The sequence below is a fragment of the Nannobrachium achirus genome (assembly GCF_963921795.1).
Source record: "Nannobrachium achirus genome assembly, chromosome: 8".
NCBI classification, from domain to species: Eukaryota; Metazoa; Chordata; class Actinopteri; order Myctophiformes; family Myctophidae; genus Nannobrachium; species Nannobrachium achirus.
Window position 1 is genome coordinate 2529292 of NC_137817.1, and position 15135 is coordinate 2544426.

The window sequence follows — 15135 nt, forward strand, 5'->3', positions numbered from 1 at the left end:
CAAACCACACTGATTCTATACATACACAAACCACACTGATTCTATACATACACAAACCACACTGATTCTATACACAAACCACACTGATTATTGTACATACACAAACCACACTGATTCTATACATACACAAACCACACTGATTCTGTACAAAGCATACTGTGTTTGTATACACTAGGGATCCCCAATTAGTTTTCCCCAAGGGCCTAATTATGTCTAGGGTACCAAGCCGAGGGCCACAACATTGAATTATGTCTAGGGTACCAAGCCGAGGGCCACAACATTGAATTATGTCTAGGGTACCAAGCCGAGGGCCACAACATTGAATTATGTCTAGGGTACCAAGCCGAGGGCCACAACATTGAATTACGTCTAGGGTACCAAGCCGAGGGCCACAACATTGAATTATGTCTAGGGTACCAAGCCGAGGGCCACAGCATTGAATTATGTCTAGGGTACCAAGCCGAGGGCCACAACATTGAATCATGTCCAGGGTACCAAGCCGAGGGCCACAACATTGAATCATGTCTAGGGTACCAAGCCGAGGGCCACAACATTGAATCATGTCTAGGGTACCAAGCCGAGGGCCACAACATTGCAGGGGGCGACAGTGGCGTTCCCGCTACTCCAGCGACAGTTCAGATATCGTCGTTGTCGGGTGAAAATCTTGTATGTCCAAAACCGTTTGTTTTGCATTTATCATTTTAAAAATGATTTAAACTAGTGAAAACAGCCGATCTACAAGCACACATTATGTCCAAAACCGTTTGTTTTGCATTTATCATTTTAAAAATGATTTAAACTAGTGAAAACAGCCGATCTACAAGCACACATTATGTCCAAAACCGTTTGTTTTGCATTTATCATTTTAAAAATGATTTAAACTAGTGAAAACAGCCGATCTACAAGCACACAACGCCTCGCATCGCGAGGCGTTGTGTGCTTGTAGATCTGCTGTTTTCACTACTTTTGTGCGATGGCCTTGTATGATGAAGCAGGGCTTTACTTTGCGAAAGAACATACAAATTTGGAGATACGAGGTTTCCACCCGACAACGACGATATGCTAGTGTTGTTGCTGCTCTTATACCACCATTATTACTGGGGTTGGTGGGGGCCAGACAGTAGCCCGGCCCGCGGGCCGCCTATTGGGGAACCCTGGTATGCACTCACACATTCTTTGATTCATTACTTAGAATTTCAAGGATTTTGAAAGGAGCATATTATATAGACACAAATTACTGTATTTCTAAAAAAATATATAGCTTTACTTGAAATAAAAAAGGACTGTTTTGCTGTAACTTACATTCTATGCAGATAGACATTAACGTGCTTATGCAGTTATCCAATGGCAAACTGGTTGTTTCATGAGATGGGTAGTGCACGCACATCCATGGCCCATACAGGTGCAAGCTAGGGCATTAACGACTTGTGATTTTTGCAAGTCGACTCGACTCAGTAAAAAGTTGAGTTGAAGTCGACTTTATCGTTTGATGACGTCATCACATCACACACGACCCCCCGATTTATTTGGGGGGTCCCCAGATGATTAACTTAATGTGAAACATGGTTTTCTCCCTCAACTGTAAACAAATCAACATAAAGAGTGTATAGAGGATATCTTCACATTTCTAAAGTGACAATTTAAGGACTTTTTAATACCTCTAAAATTGCAAATTAAACATTGGCCAAATTGTCAAATATTTAGAGGCAGAAATTGTGAAAATTGGCTTATGGAACTCGCCTTCACCTCAGTCCTGCAGCAAGTCTGGCGTGCCGATAACCAGGATAATGCACACCCTCTGGTGTAATATTGCTTCATTCTCCAGTGCTGTAGTTCTGTGTTGCTCCTATAATGTACATAACAGACAAGAGTCTTGTTTTCATACTGTAGCAGCTGGAGACCACAGCACTTCCTGTCAGAGAACACAGCTCTGTGAGAAACATCTTTAACACCAAACCCACACACGCACGCACGCACGCACGCACGCACGCACGCACGCACGCACGCACGCACTCACACACACACCGTGTGTATCAAGCAAGGCAAGACCCAAATTCAGAGTACATTTTTAACTCAAATCTTTGCTTCTGGGGGTCCCTGGAACTAAATATTTTGAGATGGGGGTCCATGACATGTTGACAAAGTTTGAGAACCACTGATATAGCACCATTCTTTTTTCTTTTTTTTACAGAAAACTGTTTGGATTTACAAGACATTGTAGAATAGGCATCAGTGTTTCTCAAACTTTCATGTCAAGGACCCCCAAAATGGTATGTAAGCCTATTTGGCCCTGGACCCCCATCTCAAAATATTTTGTTCCAGGGACCCCCAGAAGCAAATATTTGAGTGTTCACTCTGAATTTTGGTCTTGCTTTAAGCAAGATGCAGAATAGATCCCCCCCACAAACACACACTTAAAGAACTGACTCCATTTCACTGTGATGTTAATCTCATTGGAAACATTTCACAGACCTTAAATAGGTTTCTTAAAATACGTTGTTTCTGTCCCAGGTTGTGTTGTGTACTGTAACTGTCTGTACTGTGATGTTGATGAATGGTGTCGCACCGGAATAATATTCTGCTTTTGAGAGTGGATTCTGCCAATGCGTTTCAATGGGAATGGAGGAGAAATCTGCTCCATTCCCATTGAAATGCAGAATATTAGAATATTAGTTTGGTGTGACCGTACGTACCCTTACAAAGTCCGGAATTCAAAATGTACAAAAAGTACAAAAGTATTGGCATCAGGGACGTGCTGGCCATTGGGAAAAGCGGTACAACTCCCGAACAGCCGGTTCATTCCCGGCCGGTCCAGGCCGGCCATTAGGAAACAAATTAAAATAAAATGTCGGCCTTCGTTCCATTTTGGGGGCTGGGCGGCCAACAAAGTAAATCGTCACTGTCGGGCAGAAACCTCGTATCTCCAAGTTTCAAATGTGTAAATTTTTTCGCAAAGCAAAGCCCTGCTTCATCATACAAGGCCGTCGCACAAGAGTAGTGAAAACAGCAGATCTACAAGCACACAACGCCTCGCGGTGCGAGGCGTTGTGTGCTTGTAGATCGGCTGTTTTCACTTGTTTAAATCTTTTTTACAATGATAAATACAAAACAAACGGTTTTGGACATACAAGGTTTCCACCCGACAACGACGAAATATAACGCAAAAATGAGAGCCTCTCCAACTCTTTTTCCCGGGCTGAATCAGGGGCCCAGCACGTCCCTGGGTGTGACCGTACCCTTACAAAGTCCGGAATTCAAAATGTACAAAAAGTACAAAAGTATTGGCATCAAAATGTGCAGTAGCACCAAAAGTAGAATGTTCTCATTATGCAGAAAGTCCCACTTCAAGTTTTCAAATGTGTAAAAGCCTTATGAAAATAGCAGATCTACAAGCTCACAATGTGTCACATCAGATCTACAGGCTCTCACAATTGTGAGCTTGTGGATCTGCTGTTTTCAGATGCCCGAAATGTATATAGGGCTGTATGTTTTTATAATAATAATAAAAATCTAACTTGTAGTAACTTGTAACTGAAGTTGTCAAAAGTTGTAGTGGAATAAAAGTACAATATTTGCCTCTGAGATGGAGTGGAGTAGAAGTAAAAGCAAATTGGAAAGCGGAAGTAAAGTAAAAGTACCTCAAAATGTAATTACAGTACTTGAGTAAATGTACTTAGTTACTTTACACTGTTGATGAAAAGTAGTGGCACGACTGAACTGTCATAAAATGCCAGTGGAAACAGGATGTTAATTAATGTTCTTCCATCCCAGAATAAACATGAATCATGTCTGTTATGTTCTGTTCTTCCATCCCAGAATAAACATGAATCATGTCTGTTATGTTCTGTTCTTCCATCACAGAATAAACATGAATCATGTCTGTTATGTTCTGTTCTTCCATCACAGAATAAACATGAATCATGTCTGTTATGTTCTGTTCTTCCATCCCAGAATAAACATGAATCATGTCTGTTATGTTCTGTTCTTCCATCACAGAATAAACATGAATCATGTCTGTTATGTTCTGTTCTTCCATCACAGAATAAACATGAATCATGTCTGTTATGTTCTGTTCTTCCATCACAGAATAAACATGAATCATGTCTGTTATGTTCTGTTCTTCCATCACAGAATAAACATGAATCATGTCTGTTATGTTCTGTTCTTCCATCACAGAATAAACATGAATCATGTCTGTTATGTTCTGTTCTTCCATCACAGAATAAACATGAATCATGTCTGTTATGTTCTGTTCTTCCATCACAGAATAAACATGAATCATGTCTGTTATGTTCTGTTCTTCCATCACAGAATAAACATGAATCATGTCTGTTATGTTCTGTTCTTCCATCACAGAATAAACATGAATCATGTCTGTTATGTTCTGTTCTTCCATCACAGAATAAACATGAATCATGTCTGTTATGTTCTGTTCTGTTTATCTCAGATGAGAGGAGTTTAGTGGAAATGCTGTGTCTCCATAATTTATGCTGTATGTGGCGCTCTGCAAAAATAAATACACATCTGCTTTATGTATGTCTGAGTTTATTGTGTATTGTTATTTGCCCACAACATTAAAAATGATTTATAAATACTATTAGAAATGTGCAGGAGAGTTAAGAAATGTGAGTGGACTTTAGGGCATTAACGACTTGTGATTTTTGCAAGTCGACTCGACGTTGAAGTCGACTTTATCGTTCGATGATGTCATCACATCACACATGACCCCCCAATTATTTCGTGGGGTCCCCAGATGATTAACTTAATGTGAAACATTGTTTTCCCACTCAACTGTAAACAAACCAACATAAAGTTTAAGTGTATATAGGGTATCTGCACATTTCTAAAGTGACAATTTAAGGACTTTTTAATACCTCTAAAATGACAAATTAAACATTGGCCAAATTGTCAAATATTAGAGGCAGAAATTGTGATCTACATGCTCATTGTCTACATGCTCATGCTCATTGTGATCTACATGCGCGAGGCGTTGTGAGCATGTAGATCTGCTATTTTCACAATAGAACGTTTTTTCTTTTTTTTTAACTTCTCGACTTTCTCTGGTGGGAGTCGACTTGTGTAATGAAGTCGACTGAGTCGACTTGGTGACTTTTTCCTTAATGCCCTAGTGGACTTATATTACGAAGATCTCCCCTAAAACCAAAGAGAAACAGAACTAACAAGTGGTTTAGGAAAAAAATCTATATTCCAGCAACTTCTGCAAGGTAAACATGTGTTTGAGGTTTTGCATTTAGCCTAGTTTATACAGCTCTGTGTATTGCAGTATAGAAGAGAAAGGCAAGTTCAAGTTAATTAATCAATGCATCTTACAATAACCCTTTTTATCAGGAATAATACGTTCCATAAATCTAGCTTCAGCTTGCTGGCCTAGAAAAGAGATGAGATGGTCAGAAAGTTCAGGTCATCTTCAACCAGAGATTATGTGCTGCCAGGAATATGATTATAATGTTAAATAGCAATTAAGGAGACTTTCTCCATGGTTAATAGGTTTCTATTACAGTACAGTAATTATATTAATCTGCATAAAGATCATCATTAAGGTCTACATAAGGTTTAGGTTAATAAGCAGTCGTCTTGTTTCATAACATTATCAGTGAAGATTGAATAATTACAAGCATAGGTTTCTGAAGGCAGTTTCTAATTGGTTAATGTTTGGTTAATTGTTTGGAAAATGTAATAAACCTCATGAGATGAATGGAAATATCAATGAAATATTAAACATGAAAAATATGAAACAAAGCAGCTAAAAAGAGGAGGAGAGTGGGTGGCGGGGGAAGGGGGGAGATTGAAGTCAAACTCCTGCTTCTAAAGCTACACCTGCTCTGTGCACGTGTGTGTGTGTGTGTGTGTGTGTGTGTGTGTGTGTGTGTGTGTGTGTGTGTGTGTGTGTGTGTGTGTGTGTGTGTGTGGGTTGGTGGTTAGGGGGGTTACTTTGCTGCCTGAGTCTCTCTCTCTCTCTCTCTCTCTCTCTCTCTCTCTCTCTCTGCATGTGTGTAAAGAGAACCACAGACAGAGGAGATGACAGAAGTGAGCTCCTTTTCCCAGTTCATGTTCACATCACGATGAGCCTAAAACGTCTGAGAACAACATGCAGTAGCTGAACATGTGCATGCATATCTGTCAGGCTGAAAATCAGCCTGTGCCTCCTAGGGCCCAGTTTGACATTAATACGGCCCTGGCCAGTGGCCATGCCGCGCTCAGTAGGTGATCTAACCCCCCGATGAGAGCCAAGCAGGGGAGGCACCAGTGGTTTTCAAAGTGGGTGACGGACGGGGCACCCTGGGGTGCCGTGACAGCAGTCCAGGGGTGCCGCGAGATCATTTGATAATATTTGGAATTTATTTGGACACTTGAAAAAATATTGAGTATAGGCTATCATTTTAAACTTCGAAGTACAAAGTTATTTTCAGTCAGTTCTAACCACAATGCCTATTATCTCGACGGTTTCCTCGCAACATAATCACTAAAATATCGTCACTGTCGGCTGTGTCGGGCTGAAACCTCGTATCTCCAAGTTTCAAATGTGTACGTCTTTTGGTAAAGCAAAGCCCTGCTTCATCATACAAGAAAACTAGTGAAAAAAGACAATCTACAAGCACACAACACCTCCCGATGCGAGGCGTTGTGTGCTTGTAGATCTGCTGTTTTCACTAGTTTAGTACATTTTATAGATGATAAATACAAAACGAACGGTTTAGGACATAGGCCTACAAGGTCTCCACCCAACAACGACAATATGCTATAAATATAAGGTGCTGGGAGTGAAAATTATAATGTAGGGGTGCCTCGGATTAAAAAATATAAAAAAATATTATGGGGTGCCCTGAGACAAAAAAAGTTTGGTAACCCCTGATATAGACATACGTATATAATATTGCTCATATATTATAGTTACATAGTTACTTTGTTCCTCAACCCTAAGGATTCTAAAAATGCCTTCTAAAGCCTGGTTTTCAGAAAAAAAACTCTAATATTTATTACAAAACAATTGAGTTGCTATATACTGTACATATACTGTACATACTGTACATATACTGTACATATACTGTAAAACAAGACAAACAGGTGTTCCTGGCCTTAAAGGACAACTTCAGTTTTTTACAACAAGGGTTCATATTTTAGATTGTAATTAGAGAAAAGAAAAAGTGAGTGTTAAAATGTTTTCATTTGCTTCGTTCTATTGTTTTATCGCGTTTCTTGTGCTAAAATGTGGGGCATGCGTACGCATGGGGGCAGGCGTACAAGTGGCTAAATATGTATTTTTAGACACAATAAGCCTGCAGTTTCTTTATTGCTATTTACAGTAACACTTCTAGACCCCATAAGTCACATCCAACCATGAAAGGTTGCGTTGTATTTTGGGAATGGGCTTATTCTGTGTAAAATGACATATTTAGCCACTTGTACGCATGCCCCCAACCACTGAAATAAGAATCTCTAAAACAATAGAAAGAAGTAAATGAAAAAACTTTAACACTCATCTTTTATATTCTTTAATTACAATCTAAAATATGAACCCTTGTTGTAAAAACTAAAGTTGTCCTTTAAGGGTAAAAACACAAAAAGGTTCTACAGTCCTTTATGAGTTAAAGGAATAGTTCCCACACATTTTTACCAATTAAATTCCAAAACTTTTCCAAAACTTTTCCAAAATATTTAACCCGATTTCCAGGACTATATAACAATAATTCAGCTCAATAATGAGTTGCTTACTCCTATGTGCAATGCCCAAAGACAGGTAGTGTAGGCCAGTGGTTCCTTTTCAGGCCGTGACCCCCGAAATAATCATGTTTTAACTGGGGACCCCCCCACCCTGACGAGCACTAAGAGTTGAGGAATTTTGTATAACACAGTTCTATTGTGAAAATAGCAGATGTACATGCTCACAACGCCTCGCGTTGTGAGGCGTTGTGAGCATGTGGATCTGCTATTTTCACAATTTCTGCCTCTAATATTTGACAATTTGGCCCATGTTTAATTTGTCATTTCAGAGGTATTAACAAAATCAATAACCAAAGACAACGCACAGATATTTTTTTCCAGGACCTTCCAGGACCCTTGATAAATTCCAAAACGTTTCCAGTACTGGAAAAATATTTTTTCTAATTTCAAAATATTTCCAGGAATTTCATGACCGTGGGAACCCTGCAAAATGTATTTTAATAAATAAAATAAAATGAAATAAAATAAATCAATTATAATAAAGAAAATACATTTTCTTGGGGGTGAACTAGTCCTTTAAGTATCAAATCAATCAATCAATCAATCAATCAATCAATCAATCAATAAATGTTGAATCTCTCAGACAAACCCTTGTGAGTTATGAGTCCAGACACACAGCAGTGCAATTCAAGTTTTATTTTACAGAATGATATGATCTTTTGCAGAGTCATCTTACAGATTATTATTAGGGGTGTAACGATATAGTAACTGTATCAAAATATTGTTTTTAACTAAAAAAATCGAAGTATATCGAATTGAAAACAGCTAAAATCGAATCGTATCATTTGAATTTGTATCGTATTGAATCGGCAGTGCAAAGAATCGATTGTATCGATACTACCTACTTGTGCATTGCATTTAGCATTTTTAAGAAGAAAAAATGAAAAGGAGGGGTTTAATTACTTTTCTTTTCCATATAGCTACTGGTCTATCGATAAATGTGTGTAATCTCTGGGTTCATGTCAAGGTGCAGGTTTGCCAATATACAATGTCCATGTATTTGGCAGATAATCACTGTGTTTACTTATTTATATCCATAATAATACATGTTTCCCTTAAAAACCTGCACTATCCACACCTTTCACACATATTTAATTTATTTGCTAAATAGTTACTATATCGATTTTAAATCATTGAATTGAATCGTATCGTATCGCCATGAATGAACCAATATCGTCCATGTATCGCATCGGCAACCATGTATCGTGATATGTATTGAATCGTTATTCAAATTTATCGTTACACCCCTAGTTATCATGCATGTTGCATCCTTTTGGCCATGAGAGGAACGACACAAACAAACATCATTCACATCATTCTATCAGATGATGCAACAACTCTCATATTAAAAGAAACAAACACAGAACATCATCAGCTAATGAGAGGAACTGTATCATTAATGACATTAAATATAGACACAAAATAACCAGTCATAAAAGCAATAAATGCCGAAGTACAGTACAGAACAACTGACGTTGTAACAGTAAAGATTGATTTGTAAAATATTATATAAAATAACATCATAAACCCTATATATTTCATTGAAAGTCAAATAACAAGAATATTTTATCTACAAGCTCACAATGCATTGCATGTTTAAATGTAAAATGTTTTTAAAAGATTTGAAATAAACACAAAACATTAAATTAAGATTTCCCAAAATAGAGTGTGTGGAGAAAATACAAGGGATATTTCACTTTCAAATAAAATAAACATTGATTAGGACATTCTAATGTGTGAGGGGTGTGTGATTTTTTTCCATTACTTTTTCACACATGATTGATTGATTGATTTAATCAACAGGTGTACATTTTTTGTAATAAAATTATTGTCTTGAGACAAATGCGACAAATACAATTAAGATATTATTGAACTCAAGTCTCCAATCTCTCCATGGTGTGACTAATCAATAGGAAACTGGGGGTGGACTACTCCTTTAATGTTTATTTTTATTTGAAAGTGAAATATCCCTAACAGAATGTTCAATTATAGATACAATGTATGATTCAATCAGTGACACACTATGTACTGTATGGAAGCAAGACAAGAAACCCAAACACAGTGATCATAAAAATAACAACATACAAGAGAGGTCTATGGAAACAACAGCAACTGGATATTAATATTATCACTGCCTGTAGAACAGAAACCTCTCATCTTCATGTTCTAACGGTTTGTTTGTTCGTTCTTAACATTCAGACCTCAACGCAAATCTGTGTCACTTTAGATTTGAACCACTTTAACCATTATTTTGTGCATTAAACTATTAATAAAATAGCAGATATACAAGCTCACAGCGCGGCACCGAGTGTATGAATTGCGCATGGTTATTTCTGGCCTTCCATTGTATGTAAGTCACCTGAAGAAAGCACAACATGTCTTTGATCCATTGAGTAAAGGTGTGGTAAGTGTGCATCTTTCCATGTACGTAAAGGTAAGTGTCTGGCAAGAAAAGTGTCTTTCTTACTTACTTACTTACTTACTTACTTACTTACTTACTAACTTACAGTACAATACATTGAGGTAGGCCTCTAGGCCTGGAAAATAGGGCAGAGTTTTGAGTGCAAATTCACAGACTTGCAGAAAAGCCAAAGGCATTTGCTTCTGGTAAGATTACATTTACTGCAAAGACACTCAAATGAGGAAAACACACCATCTTGGTTTTACACCTCGGATAGATTTAATGCCTGTTTTCTGCCAATCTATGAATGTCTTATCAAGTAAGGAAGGATTGAAAGTGTACTTTGCAGATTATTCTATAATTATCAATACAAAGAAACACCTATTCTATAATTCAGCTATGTGTAATTCATTTTATACCACACCTTTTACAATAATTCTACATTTACGTATATATACACTTCTTCCAATACTTTCTACAAGTAATGCTGACACCAGGAACCTTTGATTAACGAACCATCACAGGTTCTGCTTTAGCCTGGGGACACGTTTCAGCGACGCACCGATGGGGACGCTCCCACTGGACCAATCATGTCCCAGAGAGACAGTCATGTGATCTCCTCTACCGCCTGTTCCCGCCCTGGAGGACGTTGTACACGTCTGTGTCATGTGGTCTGAGAGCCTGAGAGAGAGAAAGAAAGAAAGAAAGAAAGAAAGAAAGAAAGAAAGAAAGAAAAAAGAAAGAAAGAAAGAAAGAAAGAAAGAAAGAAAGAAAGAAAGAAAGAAAGAACGAAAGAAAGAAAGAAAAGGAGGAAAACAATTGTACGTTATTAACCATACTGTCGACCAGATTTCAAGCTGTCCTCACTATTTTTCATTAAAGGCACAAAAAACTTTCCAAAATCTTCAACATACTTTGCAAAAAATACTTTCAGATAATTTCCAAAATTAGCCAAAAATAGTTAAAATAAAAGAAGTACAAGCTCACAACAGGTTGTTTTTATAAATAGTTTTATTTTTGTTGAAGATATAATACAGGGTGATTATAAAGACGTGATTAAATGTGTTATGAGTTGTACTGTAGATTATTAAGTGATGAAATATGTTTTCTGAAATATGAGTTCTGTAAATCACCTGGTACGTGTCATCTGCGTTGCCGCGGCCCCTGTTGTTGTTGTTGTTTGGAATGAGACGTTTTTTATCTGAACCTACGGTGAGAAGACACCAGACACTGTCAACACATGCAGACATGAGACATCTGAGACCCACTGCTCCACATCCATCTAGAAAACATCTGAGACCCACTGCTCCACATCCATCTAGAAAACATCTGAGACCCACTGCTCCACATCCATCTAGAAAACATCTGAGACCCACTGCTCCACATCCATCTAGAAAACATCTGAGACCCACTGCTCCACCTCCATCTAGAAAACATCTGAGACCCACTGCTCCACATCCATCTAGAAAACATCTGAGACCCACTGCTCCACATCCATCTAGAAAACATCTGAGACCCACTGCTCCACATCCATCTAGAAAACATCTGAGACCCACTGCTCCACCTCCATCTAGAAAACATCTGAGACCCACTGCTCCACATCCATCTAGAAAACATCTGAGACCCACTGCTCCACCTCCATCTAGAAAACATCTGAGACCCACTGCTCCACATCCATCTAGAAAACATCTGAGACCCACTGCTCCACATCCATCTAGAAAACATCTGAGACCCACTGCTCCACATCCATCTAGAAAACATCTGAGACCCACTGCTCCACATCCATCTAGAAAACACCTGAGACCCACTGCTCCACATCCATCTAGAAAACATCTGAGACACACTGCTCCACATCCATCTAGAAAACATCTGAGACCCACTGCTCCACATCCATCTAGAAAACATCTGAGACCCACTGCTCCACATCCATCTAGAAAACATCTGAGACCCACTGCTCCACATCCATCTAGAAAACACCTGAGACCCACTGCTCCACATCCATCTAGAAAACATCTGAGACCCACTGCTCCACATCCATCTAGAAAACATCTGAGACCCACTGCTCCACATCCATCTAGAAAACTGTGTGCATTCGTTCAGAGCAGCAGCAAAGATGAGCCTCAGTCAGCAAGAGCCGAAAAGTTGATGCAGAGAACCTGCACTTTAACCCAAAATGGACGGATGCTTTGACTGTCATTTTACCATCTCATGCTAATTCAACACCACTATGTTTCATTGGCCAGAGAACATTGTCAGTTGTTCCAGTGGCGTCAGTTCAGCAAAAGCTAGGGTATGGCAAAGATGGGAGTCCTCATGGAGAAGAGGCATTACATTTTGTATAACACGGTTCTATTGAGAAAATAGCAGATCTACATGTCTGAAAAAACATTTTTTTTACACAGGTTTCTACGGTTTCTTGGGCTGGATATGGCAGCCTGGAACGGTTGTTCAAGTGCAGCTAAACTTGGCATGTTAGTAAACGTGCCACAATTAACAATAATGCATTGCACCTGTGCAGCTGACCTGCGGAACCTGGGAATATACCATTTTGTGGAGAATATAATTATAATACCTTGTTCAAGTGGCCATTTTGCATTTGTAGTTATTTTACTGTAATTTAACAACATAATAAACAGCTCAGATAGACAAAGAGACGTTCATGGATTTATATTTAAAGGTAACTTTTATTTTCCCCCCTGGACCCAGGGTATGGCAGCTGCATACCCCTGCCATACCCAATTGACGCCCCTGAGTTGTTCAGATGGACAAGGCAAGGCGCCAATGAAAGACAGAAGTTATCAAGTATCGTTTATGTTGTAATTTTATTAACTGACCCTGGCCATTTTTCTAATGCGGTTGTGGAGAGGAGCAGACTATGGCAGGGGTTTTCAAAGTGGGTGTCGGGGCACCCTGGGGTGCCGCGACGGCAGTCCAGGGGTGCCGCGAGATCATTTGACAATATTTAGAATTTATTTGGACACTCAGTCAGTTCTAACCAAAATGGCTATTATCTCAACCTTTTCCTCGCAACATAATCACTAAAATATCGTCACTGTCGGGCAGAAACCTCGTATCTCCAAGTTTCAAATGTGTACGTGTTTTGGTAAAGCAAGGCCCTGCTTAATCATACAAGACTGGTGCAGAACACTAGTGAAAACAGACGATCTACAAGCACACAAAGCCTCGCATTTAGTACATTTTATAGATGATAAATATAAAACGAAGGTTACCACTCGACAACGAGGATAAATATAAGGTGCTGGGAGTTAAAATTATAATGTAAGAACATATTCATAGGGTGCCCTGAGACAAAACAGTTTGGGAACCCCTGGACTATTAGTCCAGGCGTTTCGGGCAGTATTTTGATGTAATCGTGCACTTTATGAAAGAAGCATGAAATTTGGCACACAGTTAGAACAAGTTTGCCCTCTCCAAAAGCTGAAAGGAGGATTATTCACCCTCACAGCAGGAGGCGACTGCTTGGCTTAAAGGACTTCGTATTCGCTAAATGAATACTGTCAACACAGGACGACAGACAGACAGACAGACAGACAGACAGACAGACAGACAGTAACCTCGCCCACCAGGCTTTCTGAGGGAAAGCCTGGTGATCGTTAACAACGGGCGGTTTGATCCGGTCTAGGCGGAAACCACAAGCCGAAGATGTTGCGTCGCTTTGTTTTGGTTCCCTCCGTTTGTTTCCCCAATCCCTATCAAAATGCTCGAGTAGCCTAGTGTAGTCTTGCCAGTCGCTACGAGTTGGACTAAAAGATGCATATCCCAAACAATTTTTCAAAAGCAAAACTACGCGGCTACGCCGCATCAAGGAGTTTATTAGGTAGGCCCTAAAAGTATGTCCTTGAGCGCAGGGGAATATTTTGGGTTAAAACTGAAACCGGTTTCATAGTTCCGGCAAACTGTAGTCCTTTGAGTACTACAACATGACGTAAAGTGGTTTCCTCTCCCGACCGGATCAAACTTCGGAAAGTGAAGTGATCCCAGACTAGACAGACAGACAGACAGACAGACAGACAGGCAGGCAGGCAGGCAGGCAGTACGGACGGACGGACGGACGGGCAGGCAGGCAGGCAGGCAGGCAGGCAGGCAGGCAGGCAGACAGACAGACAGACAGACAGGCAGGCAAGCAGGCAGGCAGGCAGACAGACAGACAGACAGACAGGCAGGCAGGCAGGCAGGCAGGCAGGCAGGCAGACAGACAGGCAGGCAGGCAGACAGGCAGGCAGGCAGACAGACAGGCAGACAGACAGACAGACAGACAGACAGGCAGGCAGGCAAGCGGGCGGGCGGGCGGGCGGACGGACGGACGGACGGGCGGGCGGGCGGGCGGGCAGACAGACAGGCAGGCAGGCAGGCAGACAGACAGACAGACAGACAGACAGACAGTCAGACAGACAGACAGACAGACTCAGACAGACAGACAGACAGACAGGCAGGCAGACAGACAGACAGACAGGCAGGCAGGCAGGCAGGCAGGCAGGCAGACAGACAGACAGACAGACAGACAGACAGACAGACAGTACTTTTCTTGTCGGAGGCGTGTCCTCCAGCGTTGGCTCTGGTCATGATGAGGTAGACGGCCCAGCCAATCAGAGCCGTGGCCACAACGTCTGCGATGGAGATGCTGGCCAGGGCCTTAGGATGCATGTCAATGCAGTTATCACAGCCTGCACACACACACACACGCACGCACGCACGCACGCACGCACGCACACACAGAGGTTTGTATTCATTACACATTACAACATTTTAGGACTTTGATTTTACGAATGACCTTTCTTTTTTCAATAGGCATTTTTAACCTATACGATCTTCAGCCTTAAATAAATATTATATTAGTATTATTTTAAATAAATAGGGGAGAACGGGGTAAGATGAACCACTTCATGCTTATGTTGCCCTGGAAGTAAGAAGAAGTGAAATGGCAGTAAATTCAAAACATCTGGACATATTTCAGGATGTCTGCTATCATT

General features: G+C 40.2%; 1 long non-coding RNA gene across 1 annotated transcript; it reads right to left on the bottom strand.

Moving 5' to 3' along the window:
* Positions 1-10296: 10296 nt before the first annotated feature.
* On the bottom strand, positions 10297-14774 carry LOC308289749. Its single transcript, XR_013962258.1, has 3 exons — positions 14686-14774; positions 11278-11351; positions 10297-10825 (listed from the first exon to the last, which is right to left on the bottom strand). It is a non-coding gene; the product is annotated as an uncharacterized lncRNA (long non-coding RNA).
* Positions 14775-15135: the final 361 nt, after the last annotated feature.